Consider the following 27,901-nt stretch of genomic DNA (forward strand, 5'->3'; position numbering starts at 1 on the left):
ACATTGTCAGACAAAATTTTGCATTTATTTGTAATCAGAGTGGAATTAACAGGCTCTGCACTAGTGTTTCTATATTTGAAAGTAAACGGTAATAGTAAAAAAAATCTTGAAATTGTTGACATCAATTATAAAAATATTCCTTCTAGATAATAAGACATTTGAGTTAAGAGAGGATGAGATAGCTGTGTTGTGCTAGTTGTTACAACTACTCCAGACATCCCTACCCCCTTAGCAGGTACATTAAGGGTTGCCCTTTCACAGATCTGAGGATGTTTCTTTTCCTTTGGCTAAAATTCCCTTGCAGCGTTAGGAATAGAAGAACACGCAAATGTCCTGAGTCTATTTGCAGATATGGACCCAGAACCATTAAGGCTCTTGCATTACTACTTTTCAAGACAAACAAAATAAGTTCTCTAAGTGTAAAGCTAGGGCTGAACTTACACTGGCCTTACCACCACTTCCAGGTCATTCCCAAACTGACATTTGTGTTAAACCGGCCTACACAACTGGCCCCAGGATTGAGTGACTCTGCAAATTAACAACCGTTTGATGTTTTCAAAATGCAAAAAAGCATGTTAAGAGTTGACTGTTATCCACTTCTTTTTCCTCCTGCTCACGTTTGCTCTACTGAAATCAGTCTGGATAACTACACACCTCCTTTGCCTACCTGGAGTTGTATACATTGCGTCCACATTTCTCCCTTTATTTGCCCAGATAGAGGGCCTTTTCTTTAAAAGCCAATACCTCACTATTACGAGAACTAAATACATTTTTATAAGAAAAAGACACAGGGTAGTGATACTGTCTTTGGTTCCAGAGGCTACAAAGGAAAAGATTTTCTTGTTCACTGAATATTGTCTTTAAAAGTTACCTTTTAAATGCATCTCAGTGGGAATTCTGTTTGACTTCGTAGTGAATACATTAGCAAGTGGTGTGTGGTTATATTTTTAAAAACCCTGAAGCTAACAAAACCTCTGCAAAATGACTCAGAATGAAGAAATGCTTTCCATCACGGCCTTTATTATTCATCAAATCTACCCGATTGCAATTTTGCTTTGAAAGAAGCAAATAGGGTTAGACATCTTATATCACAAGGATATGCTTCTTGAAATTGGGAATTAAAAGGTAACCTAAAATTCCATTCATGCACATGGCAAGGACTAAAACCCTTAATTTTATTTGTGGGAAGTTGACATTGGTTTTATTAAAATATTTACTGAATATAGGTTCTGATCAGGAACTCTGTTAGGAGCTGGGAAAATACATGATCAGTCACAGTGTCTACATTTAAGGAGGTTGGAATCTGTATCAACTATTGCTGCCTAACAGTTTACATTATATACACCTAAATGGCTTAAAACAACATGTGTTTGCAATCTCATCATTTCTGCGAGTCAGGAATCTAAGCATGGCTTAGCTCAGTCCTCTGTTTAGTCTTTCACAGGCTGCAGTCACGGGCCAGCCAGAGTTGGGTTCTCAACTGAAGAAGGATCTGATTTCCAAACTGAGGATTGAGGAACTCTCTTGCTTGCTGGTGACTGACTAGTGACTAGCCTCAGTTCTTTGTCATGTAGAACTCTCCAACATGTTCAGTTTCTGTAGAAAGATGAATATTGCTTATTTAAGGCTATAAAAACTTTGATTATTGTAATTTTTTACTTTCTCTCTTTTCCCTCTCTCTGACACACACTTGTACATATATGCCTCTTTTTTTCTTTTGTTTCTTTTCGGCTGTGCCTTCCCTAAGGCCTCCATAGCTCATGATGTTTAACATTTGCATTTGCAAGTATTTTCTTTCCTTTAAAAAAAATTTGTTTTGAGAGAGGGAGAGAACAAGTGGGGAAGGGGCAGACAGAGATGGGGAAAGAGAATCCCAAGCAGGCTCCACACTCTGTGCGGAGCCAGACATGGGGCTGGATCTCACCACCATGAGATCATGGCCTAAGCTGAAATTAAGAGTCAGGATGCTTAACCAACTGAGCCACCCAGGCACCGGTGCAAGTATTTTATATCCAATGAGACTTGTGTGTCTACATCTGTTGCCACATGACCCCATACCTTTTGATGTCCACCTGGATATTTTTCTTAAGGACACCTACAATGAAACGGAATAACCAAAGGAGAGTAATGACAATATACAGGAACTTAAAGGAAATCTTTTAGTTTAATTAGTTGTCTTAGAGTGTTTCTGTTAGCTGTAGATCATAAAATGGTAGAGCTTAGAACCTGTTTTTGTCATGTTTATTTTAATTTCTATTTCATTCTGTAAGCATTCACTGTAGATACTCAGTAAATGCTGGTTTTCATTAACAAGTGGGATTTGTCAGTTGATTATGAGGCACTATGCCTGATTTTGTCAATTAGTGAAGACCTCTATTCACTAATTAGAGTCCTGGAGTTCCTGAGCACATTCGCACAGCAGATGAAATAAGCACCAGCCTTATAAAAAACAAGATTATCGATGTGCCAAAGAGAACTTCCCTTGGGTTAGCTGTCATTGGCTTGTGTCGGTTAGAAGGCACTTTTTTTTTTCCTTTCCAATTACATTATCCCACAAAGGCACATTTTTTGTCTCCTGAATAAAATTTTGATATTATTGTGATTTAAGCCAAATCATTACTCAGAAATGACTGATGAACAGAGTTGTGGCTACTAAACACGGACAATTGAGATGTCAACTGGCTTCACTTTATTAACCGTCACTTTGGTACCTGATGAATCTTCACATGTCTCCTTCAATCCAGTCATGGTCATTTATCCACAATGGAGTACCTTATTTTTCTCCCACACCAGCAACCAGGTGTAATGCAGACATGTTGGACAAAATCTATACGATACAAAAACTTACAAATGAAAATTTTCAGTAAGACCAATATTTAGTCAACACGATACTAAACATCTCGACATTTGAAAACTTGCAGAGGACAGAAGCAAGGGTTCACACTTTACCTGTATGTCTCTGCTGTGTTGCTAATGTACTGATTAACTTTCTTCCCAGCATATCAAGTTGTTCCTTCTATCCTAAAGGAAACTGAAACAGTGGGTGAGAAAAATTAAGCAAATTTCTTCTTTCTTCAAGCCATCATTAAATTGAAAACTGTGAGAGATTGAAATTTTACTGACATGTGGTTTCCAGCACAGTGGATGGGTGTGGCTTTAGCAAAGTAGGTGGCTATCTTTAACCTGACTCCCTGAACACACAGTTCCTGTACATTTTCTAAATCATTATGTGCTTTCTGTAATTTGCCAACCCCTGCTCCCCTGCACAGAAATACATTCCTATCAGGGTCACAGCTGAAAGGAGTTTTCTCTTAGAATGAAGGAAGTGAATAAACACTTTTCCAGGTTTTATATACATTTTACGTACCCTAGTTTCAAGGGCAATAGGAAGAACATGAATTGCCTAAAAACATCTATGACTTACTATAGTTGAGAGACACAGTTTTATCTGTTCAGTTTTATTTCAGTCCTGAAACCTTTATTTGTACAGTTTCAAGAATATAATTCATCATCACTTTTCTTATTTGTACAAAAAGAAAAAGGCCAACAGATTATCACAATAAGAACCTTAAGTTACTATATATGATGATAAAGCCTTTGGTTGGTGAAAGTCAGAATAGAAAAAAAAATGGTGAGATGTACCATTTTATGGTCTAATTCCTTATAGATACATTTAAATGTTGAGGGTCAGAGATCTGAATCTAAATCCCGGTTCAGATTTCTGCAGCTTCCTTTAAAGGCATTGATCTAATCTCCCAAGAAACGATACGGGGATGGCAATTTCCACAAAATCTCTAATAATCTGATTTCCTCTTAGAGCATTCCTAATATACATAGGAAAATATCTAGAAAGTAGTATAGAGCATGAACCCTATGAACAATAAATTAAAAGAAATTCAAAGTCTGCATTTTGTTTCAGTTTGTCTTTATGGTAAATGATATAAAATGATTTATATAGGAAGTTATTGAAAAGATCAGGAAAATGTTAAGTTAATATGTTTTGTGGCTATACTGAGATTTCTGTTATTGAATAATAAGTGGTACTTATTTTTTAAAGGACCCTTGTAGAACAATGCATTTCAAAAGGGTTCATCACTTATGAAATTGTATTATATTTAAATTTTGTGCATTAGCCAGCTTCTATCTTCTGTTTTTTGGCCCCTTGCTCATAATTCTTCTCTGTTCCTCTAGGCCGCAATGGGCTGATTTTTCCCATGTTTGCTAACTCTGCACACAGTCCATTCAACTCAACACTCTTGTGACAAAATCTGCTGCAAAGACTGTGCCATGAAAATGTACTGTTACCTTTTCAAGTCCAACCTTAAATATTAGTTTTGACCCAAATTCATGCAATCAGAATATTCTTTATATGTCATGATATCTTACAGTTGGAAAGGATTTTTATATTTTCTGGCCAAATTAATACTGTACCAATACATTTTCCAACTACCTTTATTTTAAAAATCTGTACAGAATAGTAATTACTTTCAATAAACTATAATTAGTTTGTTCAAGTACTATTTTAGGATTGGTATTCAATACACCATTCCTTGTATCTATATAATTCATGATTTGATTTTGAGTGTAAATGTATAAAAAATATTTAAAATAGCCAAGGGAAATTAAATAACATATAATTTGATTCCAGAATAACAAAATATGAATTAATAGTAAATAAATTATGTTACTCAACCTTTTTTAATATTAAAGAAATGCAAATCAAAATGAGGCACCATTTTTTCACCTATCAGATTAGCAAAAGTTAAAAAAAATTACTAAATATTTGCAAGAGTGTTGAGAATCAGAAGTTCCAGGTGATTTTAGTGGGAGGTTAATTAATACAATCCTTTTGGAATTAACAATAGATGTCCATATCCTTTGAACCAATAAATTCACCATATTCCAGAGTTACAGTAATCAGAGCAGTATGGTACTGGCATTAAAAACAAACACATAGACCAGTGGAACAGAATTGAGAGCCCAGAAATAATCCCACACATACACAGTCAACTAATCTCTAACAAGGGTGTCAGGAATACACAATGGAGAAAGGATAGTCTCTTTAAAAAATTCTTTTTTTTTTTAATTTTTTTTAACGTTTATTTATTTTTGAGACAGAGAGAGACAGAGCGTGAACAGGGGAGGGGCAGAGAGAGAGGGAGACAGAGAATCCGAAACAGGTTCCAGGCTCTGAGCTGTCAGCACAGAGCCCGACGCGGGCCTTGAACTCACAGACCGCGAGATCATGACCTGAGCCGAAGTCAGACACTTAACCGACCGAGCCACCCAGGCGCCCCAGGATAGTCTCTTTAATAAATGGTGTTGGGAAACTGGATAGCCTCATGTAAAAGAATGACACTGAATCCTTATCTTTATACCATATACAAAAATAAGTCAACATGGAGTAGAGACTTATATGTAAGACTTGATATTGTAAAATTCCTAGAAGAAAAGAGGGAAAAAGCTCCTTGACAGAGGTCTTGGTAATAGTATTTTTGATCTGACACCAAAAGAACAGGCAACATAAGCAAAAATAAACAAGTGGGACTATATCAAACTAAAAAGTTTTTGTGCAACAAAGGAAACAGTCAACAAAACGAAAAGGAGACCTACCAAATGAGAGAAAATATTTACAAACTATGTGGGGTTCATATCCAAAATATATAAAGAACTTCTACAACTTAAGAGCCAAAACCCCAAATGAAACAAATAAAAACCTGATTGAAAAATGGACAAGGGACTTGAATAGAAGCTTTCCCCAAGAATATATACCAATGGCCAACAAGTATATGAAAAAGTCAACATCACTAATCATCAGGGAAATCCAAATCAAAATTACAAAGAGATATCCCCTCGCACCTGTTAGGATGTCTAGTCTCAAAAAGACAGACAAAAAAATGAAAGTATTGGTGAGACTATGGAGAGAAGGAACACTTGTGCACTGTTGGTGGGAATATAAATTGGTACAAACATTATGAAAACCAGTATAGAAGTTCCTCAAGAAATCAAAAATAGAATTACCATTTTTAGTAATTCTCCTACCACCACTCCTACTTCTGAGTATATATCCAAAGGAAATGAAATCATGGCCTTGAAGAAATAGTTGCACTCTCCTGTGTATTGCAACATTATTTATAACAGCTAATATATAGAAACAACCTAAGGGTCGACAAGTGAATGGAGAAAGAAAATGTGAGGTATATATCTCATTATATATTATAATGAATACATTATATTGAGATACTATTAAGCCATGAAAAGGGGAAATCCTGCTCTTTGTAATAACATGGGTAACCTTCGAAGCTGTTACTCTAAGTGAAATAAGCTGGACACCAAAAGACAAATACCAGATGATTCCACTTATATGTAGAATCTGAAAAAAAGTCAAACTTATAGAACCAGAAAGTAGAATGAATGATGGTTGCAAGAGTTCGGGAGTGGAAGAAATGGCAAAATAGCGATTAAAGTGTATACTTTTTAGTAATAAGATGGAATAATTTCTGAAAATCCAGTGTTACAGCTTGGTGGCATAACTGGTAATGCTCTAATGTATACTTAGAATTTGCTAAGGGAGTAGATCTTAAGTGTTCTAACACAACAAAAAAGTATGAGAAGTGATGGATGTTTTAGTTAACTTGTTTGTGGTAATCATTTTATAATGTATGAGGATCTCAAAAAATCAAGTTGTACCTTGTACAAAATGTACAAGACATACAGTATATACAGATTTTATTTGTCAGTTAGATCTCAAAAAGCCAGAATAAAAAGAAATTTATCTTGGAATTTCCTTTACATGAATACTGCAAAATTATGCATACAAGAATATTAAGTGCAGTAATAGAAACCTGTAAAACCATCTGAGCTTTTAGTACTAGAGAGATGGCTAAGACATTATGTGTTGGGCTACTATGCAACTGTGCAGTATGATATTTGGAAACATCGTGTAGATCTGTGTAAGCTCATAGGGATGGTTGCCCACTATTTTGCAAGATCAAAAAAATGCAAATTCTCAAAAGTTACATATTTCGTGCACGGCGCTAGAAAATTTTCCTAAATTTTTATAATTTCTGTCTTAATATTCCCCACTCTTCTTGTGATACTGCCTTTTCTTTTTACACTAGGAGGACGTTGACTTTTTATTTTGTAATCTCACACTTTTGAATTTGTTTTTGTAAGATAATTAGAAAAATATAAAGGGATAAAGTAGAAGAAATATCTTAAACATTTTATTTTTACAACAATTCTTAGTTAGTACATGGTATCTTGAACATCAACATAAAGAGGGTCCTGAAACTGGGAATAGTAAGAGTGAGGTCTTGCTGGAGAATTGAGTTTTAGAATCATTACCAGTGGTTTTGGCTGAACCGATCTAGGTAAATGTGTTTCCTGGGGAAGGCAAATAGATTGAGGACTTCAACATTTAAGGAGTAGAGATAGCTGAGGAGCCAGGAAAGAGAATTTGACCTTCAGTCGCATTCAACAGAATTTGTTGAATAAATGAGTGAATAAGTTAAAAGGTTTTCATGAGAACCAGGAAAGAAAGTTGTATGTGGCATTAGAAAGTTTTCTAAGACTGTGCGTCAATCAGTTTAAGGGTTGGAGAGAGATTAAAGTAAAAACAAAAATATCCATTGGTTTTGGCAAAATGGAAGTTTTTAGTATCCTTAGTAAAGCCATTTCATTAAAAGGTGGAGAAAGAAACCAGGTTGTACTAGGTTGAGAAGGAAATAAAAATCAAAACAACTGAGGGCTGTGAGTTAGACATCTTTTTAAATAAACGGATTGAGAAGGAAAAAGTAAGAATAAACTAGTACCTGCAAGCAGCTTTGGGCCCAGGTGTGTTTTCTTTAAGACTCAGGTGGTTAGACCTGAGTTTGCTGAAGAGGAATGTGTTCTGAGAAAACATCTGAAAGAGAAAAACCTGATAAAGACTTACAACCATATCTCTCTAATACCAAAACATAGACAAACTAGAAAAGACCTGTGTTGCCAATATTTAAGTTTTAATGAGAAACTATCCAAATAATGGGATAGTATTTTTCCCTCCTTAAAAGCTATTTGCCTGCATTTCACCTTCAGGTGTAAAGTATGTTAATGCTACTTATGCTTAAATACTTCATGAAAACATTGCTTTTAAAATAAGAAATTGGAAATGTATTACCTTATATCCAACAGGGCACATTTTCATGCAAGAAACATCGCTGAAACATCACAGCATAATCTTTCAGAAAGATGTGTAAATTGCAGGGGAAACTTTTGGTGGGTTTGTGATTTTTCTTTGAAGTTGAAATGGTGAACCAAAGTTATCAAACCACAAATCCTTGCTCAGTGAAACCCTCACAGAAAGGAGAGTAGACAGCTTTGTATTTCCTTATTCTAAAGAAACTACTCATACCTGCGGTTCAAAGAAAACACATGATCATTGTATATTTTTTGCCCTATGCTTGAAATGGTGAACTTGGAACAGGTCAGTTGGCAGAAGTATGCACTTGAGGAACAGACTTTGATTTCCTGGAAGTAGGTCCATTCTCTTGAGATGTGATTTTATGTTAAAAATGGAATGGTTTGGGGCGCCTGGGTGGCGCAGTCGGTTGAGCGTCCGACTTCAGCCAGGTCACGATCTCGCGGTCCGTGAGTTCGAGCCCCGCGTCAGGCTCTGGGCTGAGTTCGAGCCCCGCGTCAGGCTCTGGGCTGAGTTCGAGCCCCGCGTCAGGCTCTGGGCTGATGGCTCGGAGCCTGGAGCCTGTTTCCGATTCTGTGTCTCCCTCTCTCTCTGCCCCTCCCCCGTTCATGCTCTGTCTCTCTCTGTCCCAAAAATAAATAAAAAACGTTGAAAAAAAAATTTAAAAAAAAAAAAAAAAAATGGAATGGTTTGAAATTAATTCGGCCACACGCAAGGCAAAGGGAGCACAGTATAAGAACATATTTTGCAAATGCTTTCTTTCACCGAAACCCATGTGTGGTGGGAGGGGTGTGGGAGAGATAATGAACTCTTAGCCGAACTCATCTTTCTTTCACCACTTGTAAAACAGAAAATTTTTTTAAAAATGCAAACGAGAGCAGTGTTTCTGCTGGTAACAGCAGGAGGTCACGTTGGATCAGATGATTTATAGAATCGTTAGTAACCCCGCAGGAGTATGATTGGCCCTACCTTTTTTCTTTCTGCCTTTTTGTGCTGTGCTTTCTCCATTTATTCCTTCTTAAAAACTCCACACATGGTAAGTGGACTAATGTACCTGACAGCAGGGAAATCAGAGAACTTACTTCAGTAAAAACCAGGATCTCTCTCTTTTTAATTAATGTGATTTATTAGATTTGAAGGTAGATAAACAACTCCTGCTGGAGTTTCCATGTAGTTCTCTCATTACTGGTTTAATTTATTGAATCTCTCTACTGTACTCTCCTGGTTAATTTTGTTACACTCTCCAACAATCCAAAAACACACTGTTGTTTGTAAGAGCTTTTGCAGTATTCAGCTTCTTTATGTCCTGTGCAAAGGTCAGGTCAAATACAGAAATGTCACATTACGAAATAGTCACAGTAAACAATCAAGATCTTCTTTGTAAACCATAAATAATGTGGGAGAGAAGGTGACAAAGAAGAACAGTGCTGGAAATGTTATTTCTCCCAAATGGTATCAACAGGAAAAAAAAAGTTTCTTTTGAAATAAGTGTAACGGTTTCTAGTTTATGAGTTCTATACCTGCTATTAAAAGTAGTATTTTACCCAAAATGACAAAGACAAAATTACATTTGTATCTTGATTTTAACTCTGGTGTAGTTCTGACATTTTATTTAATACTTCCATATAGTGAGACCTAGTATTGACAATTGCATAATTAGTACTGACTCAAAGTGACATTATATCCATTTGACTCTATTGTTAATGACACTATTATATAACATTTATGCATATGTTGTCAAGATCAGCACTTGGTAAGTTTTCACCCACTCCTAAAGTCAAGCTCAAGGTCAACTATTTTAGCTCATATTGATTTTCCTGCTTGCTGTTTTAACCAAACCCTTTATTAGTTCTATCACAAATTTTGACACTCAATTTATATGTCTGAGTTTATTTTTCACTGAGTGGAAATATATCCCAGTTACAAATTAAAATCTTTAATGTAGTAATTAAGCAGTATTTTTAGTCTCACAATTACTAACACAGTCTAGAAACTTAGCAAAGATTCAACAAATACATAGATTAGAGAACTGAAAATATAAGGGCAGTTTCCCTAAAGTAGACAACAAAAGGAAGATTGTTTTATAGTTAAGCTTTAGGTCTAGACTTTGCCCCCCCCGCCCTTGAGTAATGTTTCTTTCAACTTTCACAGTAACAAAGAAAAATCCCAGTGTTGGGATGACTATGAGGTATATAGTCTAATTTCTCTAATTTGGAGCATAACTAAGAAGTGATTGGCCAAACTCTGGTGAGAGAGAATTTACTACGTCTTAGGGCAAATGTGCCTTTTTAGACAGCTCTGACAAGTTTTATATTAAGCTGAAATTCATCTCCTTGTGACTTCTACAGACAACAAAATTGTGCACTAAAGCCATCCTCTTGAACAGCTTGGTGTTCTCGTTTTGCATCTCTTCTCTAGATTGTTTAATACTTCCTCATACCCCTCCATATATTGGTTAGTGTGTTTTTGGCTACAAGAAATAGCAAACTTTGATGACAATAAGCTTAAACAGTATGGAGAGTCATTATTTCACATCATAGTAAGAGTTAGAATAGACTCTAGTGTTGGTTGATTCAGCTATTCAAGGATGATATCAGAGACTCACATTTTTTCTCCTTTTTTTTCTCCTATTTTCCTTAATGGTGTCTTCATGATTTGAGGCACGTAGGTGGTGCAGTCAGTTAAGCATCTGACCCTCGATTGCGGCTCAGGTCACGATCTCACAGTCTGTGAGTTCAAGCCTCGCGGCAGGCTCTGCACTGATTGCATGGAGCCTGCTTGGGATTCTGTCCCTCCTTCTCTTTGCCCCTTCCCCGCTGTGCTCTCTTTCTCTTTCTCTCTCAAAATAAACAAAAGAAATGGCGTCTTCATCATTAAGCTGGTAGGAAGATGGCATCTTTTCATATATCAGAGAAGATACGGATGAGAGATTGTCTTGTCATATATTGCTTTTCAGAATAATACAGAGATTAGCATGACTCCTATGCAAGGATGACGCATGCAAATTCACGAACCATTCCATATATTTTTTAAAAGAACAAGACACATGTCTCTACACCCCTTAGCAGGTTTCATGCCTCATTTAAAAAACTGGGCCTGAAGCAATTACTGGCAAGGGTGATGAAATTACCGTAACTGTCTTCAAAAACATTATCTGCTGTGAAATAAAGTCAATCACATTTCTACTGCACAAGGTTTTCATACACTTTTTGTTCTATTTTCTTCCTCAGCTCTATTGAGATATAACTGACATATAACATTGTATAAGTTTAAGGTGTAGAACATGTTTATTTGATGCACTTACATATTGCAAAACAATTACTGCTATAGCCGTTAGCTAATGCCTCCATCACATCAAATAATTACCCTTTCTTTTTTGTGATGAGAACATTTAGCATCTACTCTGTTCTTTATGCAGTTGATAACAAACTATGGGATTTTGACCCCTCTATATTGAAGGTCATTAATAAGTTGCTATTTTATGTTATCACCAAGTTGTATCTAATAGGAAAGGCTTCTGATAACACTTTGATATATACCAAGTAAGTAAATGAAAACTTTACTTTTTTATTAAGTAAAGAAGAGGTTAAGTAAAAGTAAAAAAAATGGGGGATGTCTTATTGAAACAAATGTTGATTTATTTGTATGTAACCTATACATATCCTTAGAGTATATCTTTGTATTTTGTGTAATTTGTAATTGTAGATTTATATTCATCATAGTGCATGAAAACTCCCACACACTCAAAAACAACCATTTTCATGTGTTGAACTATGTCATGAGCTTATCTGAAAGTATTGTTGGTTGTTCTGAAGCAAACATTGTACTTTTGTTTATTTGGTACAAATTTTTGTTGTTTTCGAGGGAAGAATGAACTGAGGCTTTTTAATATTTCTTTCTTTTCCACCGTGCTCATATTGGGTAGTAATTTAATGTATAAATGGTAAATACCTTGGATGAGACTCACCATATTCTGCAGAGTCAGATTACTAATCAATTTCTTCTTTAGAAAGATGAAAAAAGCAACAGCTAAAAATTTCTGAGACATACTGTCCTTTTTGGAAAATGTCAGTCCCCAGTTTAAATTCAATAGGAGTAATTTCAGGAGATTTCTCTGATGCAGTCCTTCTAAAATTTTGTCAGGGGGACAATACCTTGTTTATCCCCTGATTAATGTATTACTTTGAAAGAACAGCTGAGGAGATCTGATGTGTCAGTTCATTTAAATGCTGCCATTTTGCTTTTGTTGGAGGAGCACGGCAATCACCCTCACACCGCGATGAATAAGACCTTGGCAGTTGCTGCTGTAAACGTCTGATCAATCTTCATGCCTTAGGCAGACAAAGGGAGATGGGGAAAAAGGCAGGAGGAGGAGTTCCTTTATATCCATATTTCCCAGAACTCTCCTGACAGACTGTGCACCTTCTGATTTATGTTATGTGCAAAGTGAGCTAGAGAATGGCTCACATCATTTGCAGCTTAACTTCTCTGAAAGCTAAAAGACAGCAGCGTGAATCGTCAGCAAGTCAGACATATGGCCTTAACTCATCTGTGGAATAATCAATTGTCTACGTATGTGACAAAAAAATATGTATATATAAAATGTCTAATGTTAGCATTATTTTACTTTATGTGGTTTGATTTAACACATGTTACCCTGGCCTTGAGGAATTTATTTTTTTTTAATTTTTTTTAATGTTTATTTATTTTTGAGACAGAGAGAGACAGAGCATGAACGGGGGAGGGTCAGAGAGAGAGGGAGACACAGAATCGGGTCAGAGAGAGAGGGAGACACAGAATCGCAAGCAGTCTCCAGGCTCTGAGTGGTCAGCACAGAGCCTGACGCGGGGCTCAAACTCATGGACCGTGAGATCATGACCTGAGCCGAAGTCAGACGCTTAACTGACTGAGCCACCCAGGCGGCCCGAGGAATTTATTTCTTCAGACTCTCTTACCTTGGTCAGTGTCAGCACCATCTATCTGTCCAGTTGTTTGTGTTAAGAAACATGGAGCCCTTCTCGGCTCTTTCTGCTACTCAAAATATCTTCACTATATTTCTCAAGTCTTCCCCAAATCCTTGTCCTCTACCCCCATTTCCGTAGTGTCTGCTCTATTTTATTATCTCTAGTGTCATAATTTCTTTTTTTTAATGTTTATTTATTTTGGGGGGCGGGGAGAGAAAGAGCAGGGGCGGGGCAAGTAGAGAGGCAGAGGGGGGAGAGGCAAAGTGGGGGGAAGGGCAGAGAAAGAGGGGGACAGAGGATCTGAAGCACACTCTGTGCTGACAGCAGAGAGCCCAATGCAGGGCTCAAACTCACAAACTGTGACATCATGACCTGAGCCGAAGTCGGAAGCTTAACCGACAGAACTGCTTATTACATCCCTAGTGTAATAATTTCAACAATCTTTTTACAAGATGTTCTTCCCTCCAGTGTCCCCTCGATAACCAGTTCTTTACACTGTGGCAAAGTGAACATTTTCAAAGAAAAACTTCATTATTTCATTTGCTTCTTTGTTTAACATCTCCAATCTCCACCCTCAACCCCAGAATCTCTTGTAGGGATAAGTACAAATAACATCCTTGTAATGCCCTCAAAATATGACTTCAGGCTAGTGTTCTGACCTCATGATTCTCACAGTGGCTTCCACGGGCTGCTGCTCCTTTCTAAACCTAGAAAATACATTGGATGAGACTCAACATAGAAGTCTCCTCCTACTTGTAACTTTCCCTTCTCTACATTTAGACGCAGTGAACACTCTGATTCTCTCTTTCCATAGCACTTTATATATTTCTATTAGAGATTTTTATTTCTTTGTAGGTATTTTATGATATTGCTTCTCTTTCTGTGTATAAGACAGATTGTGCTTTTTTCCAGCATCTCATAGCTAATTACTAGTAATCACTCTAACAAAGAAACCTGGTACCATTAAAATGAAAACAATAAAAGCTGATTCAAAAAAATTTTTTTAGGTATGCCCTGGGTGGCTCACTAATTTAAGCATCTGACTCTTGATTTTGCCCATGTCATGATCTAACAGTTTGTGAGTTCAAGCCCAGCATTGGGCTCTGCACTGGCAGCGTGGATCCTGCTTGGGGTTCTCTGTCTTCCTTTCTCTCTCTGTGCGCCCCCCCTCCTTTCAAAATAAATAAATAAAAACTTAAAAAATGTTTTTAATTCCCCAGAAAGGACATCTATATGCTTCTAGGCCTTGTGTAAATTCTTCAGTTATTTTTATGGACACCCTTCCCTTAAGTACTATCATTGGTTGAAAACAACTGAAAGATCCTTAATTGTAACTTAAGTTTTTAGTGCGTTTCCCAGTAAAGAGTAAGCACTCAAAAGACTTGTTAAATGGCTGACTCGAAGTATGCTTTCTAATTTAGTTGTTTCTTATAGGTCTGGCTTATCATTATCGTAGTTCCTCACTTTCTCAGCATGCTCCTTTGAACACTCTTGCAGAAATTCCCAATCATTTCAGGATTATGTAATCCAGAAACATCACTTTCTATTCCTCTTCCTCACTGTCATCTATTGACCAGCTGGCACTTACCTATTAGGCAGAATTTTAGCCCTAGACATCTTTTCCTTTAACCCAGATCTTGCCCGGATCCTATATTAATTCAATAATTATATAGCTAACTTCCTTTGAGCCTTGGAATTCCTACCTTTCTATTTTCTTGAGTGTTTTATCAGCTCCCGTCAATAATCTATTCATCCTTTTATTTCTTTCAGAGTATAAAAATACTCTGTATCCTCACATCTTCAAAACTACTCTTATGTCTTCAGCCCTGCACTAGCAGCAAGCCTCTTTCTCCTTCATGGTTAAGTCTCTAGAATGAGTTGTTTGCATTTCCTACATACTCTTCCTTGTCTATTTTTTCTCAAATGATGGCCATCTAGCCTCTGTCTTTATGACCTCAGTTTAATCATTTCAATGCTCTCTTTTGCTAAATTTGATGGGAAACGTTGTGTTCTTTTTCTCTTATTCTATATATGACAACATGTCTCATGTCACTTTTTTGAAGTCTTGTTTGGGCTCTTTCATTGTATCTCTCTAATCGATTCTTCCGACATCTATTTAGACTTCTCTTCCTCTACCCACTCGTTAAATATTGGTGTTTTCCAGCATTCTGTCCCTGGTCTCTTCTTTTACTATTATCCTCGCACCATAGGGCCTTAACCAATGTCACAGTCATATTTGGAGGTTGTGCTCTGTGACTGGTGAGCCCTTGATATTCCACACATTGTCTTTAAGGGACTACATGCATTGTCTTTGGCGGAGGGTGTTCATGAATCCTGAGAACTTTCATTCAAAATAAATTGTGGTATATACATATGATGAAATATGATTCATCCTGAAAGAGGAGTGAAGTCATGATACATGCTATGACTTGGATGAACCTTGAACACATTATGCTAAATGAAAGAAGCCACAGTCAGAAGTTTACATATTGTAGGATTCCATTTATATGAACTATCCAAAATAGGTGCATCTATAGATTCATAAAGTAGAAAGTGGTCGTCAGAGGCTGGAGAGAGGGGAAATTGTGAATGATTAATTAATTAAAAAAAAGATGTTTTCAGGTGATGAAAGGTTTTAGAGAGTGGTGATCGCACCTTGTGAATGTACTATATACCCCTGAATTATAAAATGGTGTTGTGTGAATTTTACCTTAAACATAAAAGTTCAGAGGATTATTTCATAACCTCCACCAAAATAAGGGCCAAAGAATTTTTGTATTGGATTCTTTTTTTCCCAGTTTTATTGGGATATAACTGACAGATAACATTATATTAATTAAAGATATAGACTATAGTGATTTGATGTATGTTCCGAACTGTCAGCACAGACCCGAATGTGGGGCTCAGACTCAGAAACTGTGAGATCATGACCAGAGCTGAAACCAAGAGTCAGATGCTTAACCGACTGAGCCACCCAGGTGCCCCTATGATACAGTATTACTAACTGTAATCACCATGCTGTACCTTACCTCCCCAAAACTTATGTTAAAACTGGAAATTTATACCTTTTGATCACATTTACCCTTTTCACCTACCTCCTAACCTTCAACTCCAGCAGCCAGCAGTCTGTTCTCTGTGTCTGAGATTGTTTTTGTTTGTTTGTGTTTTTTTTTGTTTTTTTTTTCTTAGATACCTCATAGAAGTAAGTTAATAAAGTACTTGTCTTCATCTGTCAGACTTATTTCACTTAGCATAAGGCCCCTCAAGGTCCATCCGTGTTGTTGCAAAGGCAGGATTTCTTTCATTTTTATGGCTGAATAAACTTCTATTGTGTACATATTCCCATTTTCTTTACACATTCACTTCTCAATGGATATTTAACATTATTTTCATGTCTTAGCTATTGTTATTAGTGCTGCAATAAATATGAGGGATGCAGGTATCTTTTAGAGATGACGATTTGATTTCCTTCAGATATACACTCAGGAATGGAATCTTTGAATCACACAGTAGTTCTGTTTTTAATTTTTAACATTCCATACTGTTTTTCATAGTGGGCATATCAATTTACGTACCTACCAGTAGTGCACCAGAGTTCCTATTCTTCACACTTTGCCAACACGTATCTCTTGTCTTTTTGATTATTGCAATTCTAACAGGGATAAGGTGATGTAACTATCTCATTATGATTTTGGTTTGCATTTCCTGATGATTAGTGATGTTGAGCACCTTTTTTAACCCACTCGTTGGATATTTGTATGTCTTCTTTGGAAAATATCTATACAGTTCCTCTGCCCATTTCTTAATCAGAATGTTTGATTTTTTTTGCTACAAGTTGTATGAGTTCTTTATGTAATTTGGATATTAACCTCCTGTCAGATATGTGACTTGCAAATATTTTTGCCCACATCTTTTCATTTTGTTAATGGTTTCCTTTGCCCTGCAGAAGCCTTTTAGTTTGATGTAGTCTCACCATTTATTTTTGCCTTTGGTGTTAAAGCCAAAAATCATTGCCAAGGCCTATATCAAGGAGCTTATTCCCTACATTTCTCCTAGGGAATTTTGTGCTCAGGTCTTACATTCAAATCTTTAATCTATTTGTCCTTTCCCTAGTTCCTTGAGGTGTATAGTTAGGTTGTTAATTTTTACTATTTCTTTTTTCTTTTTAAAAAACTTTTTAATGTTTGTTTTTGAGAGAGATCGAGAGAGACAGAGTACGAGCAGGGGAGGGGCAGAGAGATGGGAGACACAGAATCCAAAGCAGGCTCCAAGCTCCAAGCTTTCAGCACAGAGCCTAACTTGGGTGTCGAACACGTAAACCGTGAGATCATGACCTGAGCTAAAATTGGACGCTTAACTGACTGAGTCCCCCAGGCACCCCTATTTTTTTTCTTAATGTTAGACTTTTATCACTTTGAACTTCCCTCCTTGGACTGATTTTGCTGTATCATGTACATGTTGATATGTTGTATTTCTACTTCATTTGCCTCAGATGTTTTTTATTTTTCTTTTAATTTTTTTTATACATGAAATTTATTGTCAAATTTGTTTCCATACAACACCCAGTGCTCATCCCAAAAGATGCCCTCTTCAATATCCATCATCTACCTTACCCTCCCTCCCACCCCGCATCAACCCTCAGTTTGTTCTCAGTTTTTAAGAGTCTCTTATGCTTTGGCTTTCTTCTACTCTAACCTCTTTTTTTTTTTTCCTTCCCCTCCCCCCATGGGTTTCTGTTAAGTTTCTCAGGATACACATAAGAGTGAAACCATATGGTATCTGTCTTTCTCTGTATGGCTTATTTCACTTAGCATCACATTGTCCAGTTCCATCCACGTTGCTGCAAAGGGCCATATTTCATTCTTTCTCATTGCCATGTAGTATTCCATTGTGTATATAAACCACAGTTTCTTTATCCATTCATCAGTTGATGGACATTTAGGCTCTTTCCACAATTTGGCTATTGTTGAGAGTGCTGCTATAAACTTTGGGGTAAAAGTGCCCCTATGCATCAGTACTCCTGTATCCCTTGGGTAAATTCCTAGCAGTGCTACTGCTGGGTCATAGGGTAGGTCTATTTTTAATTTTTTGAGGAACCTCCACACTGTTTTCCAGAGTGGCTGCACCAGTTTGCATTCCCACCAAGAGTGCAAGAGGGTTCCCGTTTCTCCACATCCTCTCTAGCATCTATAGTCTCTTGATTTGTTCATTTTGGCCACTCTGACTGGCATGAGGTGATATCTGACTGTGGTTTTGATTTGTATTTCCCTGATGAGAAGTGACGTTGAGCATCTTTTCATGTGCCTGTTGGCCATCTGGATGTCTTCTTTAGAGAAGTGTCTTCATGTTTTCTGCCCATTTCTTCACTGGATTATTTGGTTTTCGGGTGTGGAGTTTGGTGAGCTCTTTATAGATTTTGGATACTAGCCCTTTGTCTGATATGTCATTTGAAAATATCTTTTCCCATTCTGTTGGTTGCCTTTTAGTTTTGTTGATTGTTTCCTTTGCTATGCAGAAACTTTTTATCTTCATGAGGTCCCAATAGTTCATTTTTGCTTTTAATTCCCTTGCCTTTGGAGATGTGAAAGTAAGAAATTGCTGTGATTGAGGTCAGAGAGGTCTTTTCCTGCTTTCTCCTCTAGGGTTTTGGTGGTTTCCTGTCTCACATTCAGGTCCTTAATCCATTTTGAGTTTATTTTTGTGAATGGTGTAAGAAAGTGGTCTAGTTTCATTCTTCTGCATGTTGCTGTCCAGTTCTCCCAGCACCATTTGTTAAGAGACTGTCTTTTTTCCATTGGATATTCTTTCCTGCCTTGTCAAAGATTAGTTGGCCATACGTTTGTGGGTCTAGTTCTGGGGTTTCTATTCTATTCCATTGGTCTATGTGTCTGTTTTTGTGCCAATACCATGCTGTCTTGATGATTACAGCTTTGTAGTAGAGGCTAACGTCTGGGATTGTGATGCCTCCTGCTTTGGTCTTCTTCTTCAAAATTACTTTGGCTATTCAGGGCCTTTTGTGGTTCCATATGAATTTTAGGATTGCTTGTTCTAGCTTCAAGAAAAATGCTGGTGCAATTTTGATTAAGATTGCATTGAATGTGTAGATAGCTTTGGGTAGTATTGACATTTTAACAATATTTATTCTTCCAACCCATGAGCATGGAATGTTTTTCCATTTCTTTATATCTTCTTCAATTTCCTTCATGAACTTTCTATAGTTTTCAGCATACAGATCTTTTATATCTTTGGTTAGATTTATTCCTAGGTATTTTATGCTTCTTGTTGCAATTGTGAATGGGATCAGTTTCTTTATTTGTCTTTCTGTTGCTTCATTATTAGTGTATAAGAATGCCACTGATTTCTGTACATTGATTTTGTGTCCTGCAACTTTTCTGAATTCATGTATCAGTTGTAGCAGACTTTTGGTGGAGTCTATCGGATTTTCCATGTATAATATCATGTCATCTGCAAAAAGTGAAAGCTTGACTTCATCTTTGCCAATTTTGATGCTTTGATTTCCTTTTGTTGTCTGATTGCTGATGCTACAACTTCCAACACTATGTTAAACAACAGCGGTGAGAGTGGACATCCCTGTCACGTTCCTGATCTCAGGGGGAAAGCTCTCAGTTTTTCCCCATTGAGGATGATGTTAGCTGTGGGCTTTTCATAAATGGCTTTTATGATGTTTAAGTATGTTCCTTCTATCCCAACTTTCTCGAGGGTTTTTATTAAGAAACGTTGCTGAATTTTTTCAAATGCTTTTTCTGCATTGATTGACAGGATCATATGGTTCTTATCTTTTCTTTTATTAATGTGATGTATCACGTTGATTGATTTGCGAATGTTGAACCAGCCCTGCATCCCAGGAATGAATCCCACTTGATCATGGTGAATAATTCTTTTTATATGCTGTTGAATTCGATTTGCTAGTATCTTATTGAGAGTTTTTGCGTCCATATTCATCAGGGATATTGGCCTGTAGTTCTCTTTTTTTGCTGGGTGTCTGTCTGGTTTAGGAATCAAAGTAATACTGGCTTCATAGAATGAGTCTGGAAGTTTTCCTTCCCTTTCTATTTCTTGGAATAGCTTGAGAAGGATAGGTATTATCTCTGCTTTAAATGTCTGGTAGAATTCCCCAGGAAAGCCATCTGGTCCTGGACTCTTATTTGTTGGGAGATTTGATAACTGATTCAATTTCTTCACTGGTTATGGATCTGTTCAAGCTTTCCATTTCCTCCAGTTTGAATTTTGGAAGTGTGTGGGTGTTTAGGAATTTGTCCATTTCTTCCAGGTTGTCCAATTTGTTGGCATATAATTTTTCATAGTATTCCCTGAAAGTTGCTTGTATTTCTGAGGGATTGGTTGTAATAATTCCATTTTCATTCATGATTTTATCTATTTGGGTCATCTCCCTTTTCTTTTTGAGAAGCCTGGCTAGAGTTTGTCAATTTTGTTTATTTTTCAAAAAAACAACTCTTGGTTTTGTTGATCTGCTCTACAGTTTTTTTTAGATTCTATATTGTTTATTTCTGCTCTGATCTTTATTATTTCTCTTCTTCTACTGTGTTTAGGCTGTCTTTGTTGCTCTGCTTCTACTTCCTTAGGAGTGCCATTAGATTTTGTATTTGGGATTTTCTTGTTTCTTGAGATAGGCCTGGATTGCAGTGTATTTTCCTCTCAGGACTGCCTTTGCTGCATCCCAAAACATTTGGATTTTTGTATTTTCATTCTCGTTTGTTTTCATATATTTTTTAATTTCTTCTCTAATTGCCTGGTTTACCCACTCATTCTTTAGTAGGGTGTTCTTTAACCTCCATGCTTTTGGAGGTTTTCCAGACTTTTTCCTGTGGTTGATTTCAAGCTTCATAGCATTGTGGTCTGAAAGTATGCATGGTATGATCTCAATTCTTGTATACTTATGAAGGGCTGTTTCGTGACCCAGTATGTGATCTATCTTGGAGAATGTTCCATGTGCACTCGAGAAGAAAGTATATTCTGTTGCTTTGAGATGCAGAATTCTAAATAGATCTGTCAAGTCCATCTGATCCAATGTATCATTCAGGGCCCTTGTTTCTTTATTGACCGTGTGTCTAGATGATCTATCCATTGTTGTAAGTGGGGTATTAAAGTCCCCTGCAATGACCACATTCTTGTCAATAAGGTTGCTTATGTTTATGAGCAATTGTTTTATATATTTGTGGGCTCCTGTATTTGGCACATAGACATTTATAATTGTTAGTTCTTCTTGATGGATAGACCCTGTATTTATTATATAATGCCCTTCTTCATCTCTTGTTACAGCCTTTAATTTAAAGTCTAGTTTGTCTGATATAAGTATGGCTACTCCAGCTTTCTTTTGACTTCCAGTAGCATGATAAATATTTCTCCATCCCCTCACTTTCAATCTGAAAGTATCCTCAGGTCTAAAATGAGTCTCTTATAGACAGCAAATAGATGGGTCTTGTTTTTTTTTATCCATTCTGATACCGTGTGTCTTTTGGTTGGCGCATTTAGTCCATTTACGTTCAGTGTTATTATAGAAAGATATGGGTTTAGAGTCATTGTGATGTCTGTAGGTTTCATGCTTGTAGCGATGTCTCTGGTACTTTGTCTCACAGGATCCCCCTTAGGATCTCTTGTAGGGCTGGTTTAGTGGTGATGAGTTCCTTCAGTTTTATTTGTTTGGGAAGACTTTTATCGCTCCTTCTATTCTAAATGACACATTTGCTGGATAGAGGATTCTTGGCTGCATATTTTTTTCTGTTCATCACATTGAAGATTTCCTGCCATTCCTTTTTGGCCTGCCAAGTTTCAGTAGAGAGATCCATCACAAGTCTCTTCGGTCTCCCTTTATATGTTAGAGCACGTTTATCCCTAGCTGATTTCAGAATTTTCTCTTTATCCTTGTATTTTGCCAGTTTCACTATGGTATGTCGTGCATAAGATTGATTCAAGTTACATCTGAAAGGAATTCTCTGTGTCTCTTGGATTCCAATGCCTTTTTCCTTCCCCAGATCAGGGAAGTTCTCAGCTATTATTTCTTCAAGTACACCTTCAGCACCTTTCCCTCTCTCTTCCTCCTCTGGAATACCAATTAGGTGTAGATTATTTCTCTTTAGTGCATCACTTAGTTCTCTAATTTTCCCCTCATACTTCTGGATTTTTTTTTATCTCTTTTTTCTCAGCTTCTTCTTTTTCCATAATTTTGTCTTCCAGTTCACCTATTCTCTCCTCTGCCTCTTCAATCCGAGCCATTGGTCGTCTCCATTTTATTTTGCAACTCGTTGATAACATTTTTTAGCTCCTCCTGGCTGTTCCTTAGTCCCTTGATCTCTATAGCAAGAGATTCTCTGCTGTCCTCTATACTGTTTTCAAGCCCAGCGATTAATTTTATGACTATTATTCTAAATTCACTTTCTGTTATATTGTTTAAATCGTTTTTGATCAGTTCATTAGCTGTCATTATTTCCGGGACATTTTTTTGAGGGGAAATCTTCCGTTTTGTCATTTTGGATAGTCCCTGGAGTGGTGCGGAACTGTGGGGCACTTCCCCTGTGCTGTCTTGAATAACTTGCGTTGGTGGGTGGGGCCCCAGTCAGACCTGATGTCTGCCCCCAGCCCACCACTGGGGCCACAGTCAGACTGGTGTGTGCCTCCTCTTTCCCTCTCCTAGGGGCAGGATTCACTGTGGGGTGGCGTGGCCCTTCTGGGCTACTTGCACACTGCCAGGCTTGTGGTGCTGGGGGTCTGGCGTATTAGCTGGGGTGGATCAGCAAGGTGCATGGGGGCAGTAGGGGCAGGCTCAGCTTGCTTTTCCTTCTGTGATCAACTTCGGGAGGGGCCCTGCAGCACCGGGAGGGAGTCAGACCCACCGAGGGAGGGATGGATCCGCAGAAGCACAGCGTTGGGTGTTTGCATGGTGCAAGCAAGTTCCCTGGCAGGAACTGGTTCCCTTTGGGATTTTGGCTGGGGAATGGGCAAGGGAGATGGCGTTGGCGAGCCCCTTTGTTCCCTGCCAAGCTGCGCTCTGTCGTCCGGGGCTCAACAACTGTCCCTCCCGTTGTCCTCCAGCCCTCTGGCTCTCCGAGCAGAGCTGTTAGCTTATAACATTCCAGATGTTAAGTCCCGCTTGCTGTCCGAACACACTCTGTCCAGCCCCTCCGCTTTTGCAAGCCAGACTGGGGCCCTCTGCTTGGTCGGCAGGCCGCCCCTCACCCCTGGCTCCCTCCCGCCTGTCCATGTAGCGCGCACCGCCTCTCTGCCCTTCCTACCCTCTTCCGTGGGCCTCTCTTCTGCACTTGGCTCCGGAGACTCCGTTCTGCTAGTCTTCTGGCGGTTTTCTGGGTTATTTAGGCATGTGTGGGTGGAATCTATGTTATCCGCAGGAGGCGCGGTAAGCCCAGCGTCCTCCTACACCGCCATCTTCCCATCAGTCTCTTTTAATTTTTTTTAACATTTATTTATTTTTTGAGAGGGAGACAGAGACATAATATGAGTGGGGGAGGGGCAGAGAAAGAGGAGGTCACAGATTCTGAAAGAGGCTCCAGGCTCTGAGCTGTCAGCACAGAGCCCACACGGGGCTCGAAGTCATGAATCAGGAGATTATGACCTGAACTGAAGTCGGATGCTTAACTGACTGACCCACCAGGCACCCCTTTAATTTTTCTTTTGATTTCAGTACCATGTTGTTTCATATCCACATGTTTGTGAATTTTCCAGTCTTCTGTAATAATTGATCTGTAGTTTCATGACATTGTGGTGGTTGCCAAAGAGGCTTAATATGGTCTCAATCAAATTTATTAAGGCTTGTTTTGTGATCTCATAACATCTGTTCTAGAGAATGTTCCATGTACACTTGAGAAGAATGGGTTTTCTACTGATTTTGGATGGCATGTTCTATATATATCTATTAGGTTCATCTGATCTAATGTGTAGTTTAAGTTCCAGTGTTGTCTGGATGATCTACCCATTGTTGAAATGATTACTTTCAAACTTTAAAATTTTTTTTAACGTTTTTTTATTTACTTCGATAGAGAAAGACTGAAAACAGAGGAGGAATAGAGAGAAACACGGAGAGAGAATCCCAAACAGGCTCAGCACTGTCAGCATGGAGCCTGATTCAGGGCTTGATCTCATGAATCATGAGATCATGACTTGAGCTGGAATCAGGAATCAGGCACTCAACTGACTGAGCCATCCAGGTGCCCCTCAAACCTTTATATTTTAAATCCCAAATTTCTCCTAAATTCCATACCTATATATGCAACTAACTCTAATGTATATCTCAATCTGGATATTTCACAGATACCTATATCTCAATATATTTAAAATAGAATTTATCATCTCCCAAATTATGCCTGATATTTTGTTTCTCATTTTTCTATGCAGTTCAAAAATCTAAGAGTCAGCCTTACCTCCTCCATTTTTCCCACTTTTTCCCATATCCAGTCAGGCTTGAGATCTGTTATGTTCTATTTGATGAAAGTATCACTGTTTTTAGGGGCACCTGGGTGGCATAGTTAGTTAAGGCATCCAACTTCAGCTCAGGTCACAATCTCTCAGTTCATGGGTTCAAGCCCCACGTTGGGCTCTGTGCTGACAGCTCAGAGCCTGGACCCTGCCTCGAATTCTGTGTCTCCCTCTCTCTCTGCCCCTCCCCCACTTGCGCTCCATCTCTCTCCCTCTCAAAGATAAATAAACATTAAAAATTTTTTTAAATGAAATATCAGTTTTCTCCATGAAATATTTCAATATTCTTTAAACTGAACATTATCACTTTCTGCTATGAAGGAAATATTCTCTCTCTCTCCCCTTTGCTTTGGCTATTGTGCTCTTGGAATGTGGCTGATGTTTCTGAAGAACTAAGTTTCAATTTTATTTAACTTAATTAGTTCAGTGGCTAGTGGCTGCCATATTGAACCACATGATTTTGACCCCATGTCACTTAAACTGTGATCCATAGACTGGCAGTATCAGCATCATCTGAGAACTTGCTAGAAATGCAGAATCTATTTCTTCATTTTGTATGACTAGTATGAGTATATGATCTTCCTATATAAAACCCTTCTATAGATTCCCATAGACTTCTCAACCTGGAATTCTAGATTATCCATACCTTGACTCTCTTCCAGCCTCATGTTTTCTCACATAACCTCCCATTTCTCTTTATTGTATATCTTACACACATGATTTAACTTCTCAGCAACTCAGTATATTCAAATGTAAAATGTAATAGGTAATAGTAATACCTACTTTATAGAGTTGTAAGGATTTAATAAACAAATATTAAAACATGTAGCATATAGCAGCCCTATGGGCAAAGCAATCAATAACTGTTATCTAGTGTTATTATTTAAGCATATACTTTCTCCACACAAATGTTTGTGGTTTTTGTTTTCCTTTCTTTTTGTTTTTGCAAAGCAGTCTATGAATAACCTGTATCAGAATCATCTGGTGTGAGTTTATTAAAAAAAAAAAAAAGATTCCTGGCTGGCCCCTTAAGAGACCTATGGAATAGGTCCCTGAGGCTAGGTTTTAAACATCTTAATTTTCAGTAACTATCCTAGATTATCAGCTTTCTGCAAAAGGTATACATATCTCTGGGGGCACATGAAGATTTTACAAAGGGGGGGGGGGCTCATGTAGTTCTCAGAGAATCAATTTCCAAATTCCCAATTTTCACAAGTGCTATTCCTAAAGCTAAGCTACTTGAGAATGTATTTGAATTATTCTGGTTTTCTTTTTATCACATCCCTTTTTACACTAGGTTGTCTAGGTCACAAAAGCAGCCCTTATGCACTGTGAATATAACAATGGTACAGCGACTCCAAAATGTAAATCCTCCAGAGTGCCAAATACAGGGATAATTTTAAATATTGATGTTGATGTTGAGAAGGTAAATGCCACTAATGATTAGAAAATAAATCTCTCTGCAAGCACAGTGGCTTCTAATTGTTTCCTTTCAACAAAATTAAAAGAGAACCAATTGAGTCGTCAGCTTATAGATCATTAAACATAATTTTTTATAATTTATTACTGAAATTTTTGGCATATAACTCAAAAGGAGTTTAAAGAGTCATGTTATATTGCTATTATGAAACTCTTTCCAATCCCATCTAGTTATTTATGTGAACAATGTTTCTCAGGGATGAATTTTTTTTTTCTAAAAATTAGTAATAGGTTGGTGTTAAAATCTTTCTCATTCTGGTAAAAAAATATTTACCCTTGGATACATGATCTAACTTGGGAGGGAGTAACTTTCATTTCATTAAAACATAAATTTCCAATGAAATATTGTTGATGTACAATATTATATTAGTTTCAGGTATACAACATAATGATTTGACATTTATGTACATTGTAAAATGCTATGTAAAATGTATATGTGTAGTTACCATCTGTTACCATACAAAGTTATTACAGTATTACTAACTATATTCCCTATGCTATACTTTTTTATCTCTGTAACATTTATTTCATAACAGGAAGTTTGCTCCCCTTAATCTCCTTCACCTATTTCACCCATTTCCCTTCCCCCTCCCCTTTGGCAACCAATAGTTTGTTTTCTGTGTTTGAGAATTTTTTTTCTTTTTCTTTTTTGTCTATTTGTTCATTTGTTTTGGTTTTTAGGTTCCACATATATTTGTATTTCTGTGTGACTTATTTCACCTAGCATAATACCTTCTAGGTCCCTCCATGTTGTTTCAAATGGCAAGATTTCATTCTTTTTTTATGGCTGAGAAATAATCCATTATACATATATACCACACCTTCTTTATCCATTCATCTATTGATGGACACTTAAGTTGTTTCCATATCTTCGCTATTGTACATAATGCTGCGATAAACATGGGGGTGCATATATCTTTTTGAATTAGTATTTCTGATAAATACTCAGAAGTGGAATTACTGGATTGTATATTTCCATTTTAAAATTTTTGAGGAAACTCCACACTTGGAATTCTTCTAGATCTGAGTTCCATGAGTGCATGGGTTGCATCTACTTTGGGTATATAACCGGTACTCATAAATATTCATTGACAAAAGAGTTAGGTGAATAAGGACCCTTCTATAAATATCATAACACATCCTAAGGTCTGAAACAGAAAGTCATCCATTTAAATTTTACTATGCAGTAAGGATAAAACATATCAGAAGACTTCTGGGGGAAGATGGCAGGGTAGGAGGACCTTAGGCTTACCTTGTTCCACAGATACAACTAGGTAACACTCACATCTGTGTAAATAACCAGAAAATGACCCAAAGACTGGCAGAATTAACTCCACAATTAAATATAGAGAAAAGGTCACATTGAAGAGGGTAGGAAGGATGAAGATGTGGTTGGAAACTAAACAGACTTGCACGACTGTCTATAGGAGAAAGGCACACCACAGCACAGGGAGGGGAAAGAAATAGGCCCCCATACTAGAAACAAACCCCCCGCAATTCAAAGAAGACAGATTCCCATAATGTTTGGCTTTGAAAACCAGAGGGGCTACATTTCATGAGTTCTAACAACAAGTGGGATTTTAAACCTGGAATTAAAAAAAAAAAATCAGCAGAGAAATCTGTGGAAGAGCTGATGGGCTACAGGAAACTGAGTTCTCACTGTTAAAGAGACAGCACAACAAATAGCCCATGGAGATACAAGACAGAAACATCAGTATGAAAGGTGCCTAGAGAGATCATATGGGAGAGGGAGTTATTTACTAACCTCAGAGTGAATCCTACCAGGAAAAAAAAATTTACTGGGAAC

General features: G+C 37.4%; 1 long non-coding RNA gene and 1 other non-coding gene across 2 annotated transcripts in view; one reads left to right on the forward strand and one right to left on the reverse strand.

Moving 5' to 3' along the window:
* Nucleotides 1-2,707: 2,707 nt before the first annotated feature.
* Nucleotides 2,708-27,901, reverse strand: part of LOC122240108 — a 32,040-nt gene continuing 6,846 nt past the window's right edge. Inside the window, exons 2-4 of the long non-coding RNA XR_006219444.1 lie at nt 7,815-7,906; nt 2,950-3,031; nt 2,708-2,843 (exon numbers count right to left, since the gene is read on the reverse strand). This is a non-coding gene — a long non-coding RNA (uncharacterized LOC122240108). The remainder of the gene's footprint in view (nt 2,844-2,949; nt 3,032-7,814; nt 7,907-27,901) is intronic.
* LOC122240659 lies at nt 11,107-11,210 on the forward strand. The gene has a single exon (XR_006220432.1). It is a non-coding gene; the product is annotated as a U6 spliceosomal RNA (small nuclear RNA).

The sequence above is a fragment of the Panthera tigris genome, chromosome B4 (assembly GCF_018350195.1).
Source record: "Panthera tigris isolate Pti1 chromosome B4, P.tigris_Pti1_mat1.1, whole genome shotgun sequence".
NCBI lineage: Eukaryota > Metazoa > Chordata > Mammalia > Carnivora > Felidae > Panthera > Panthera tigris.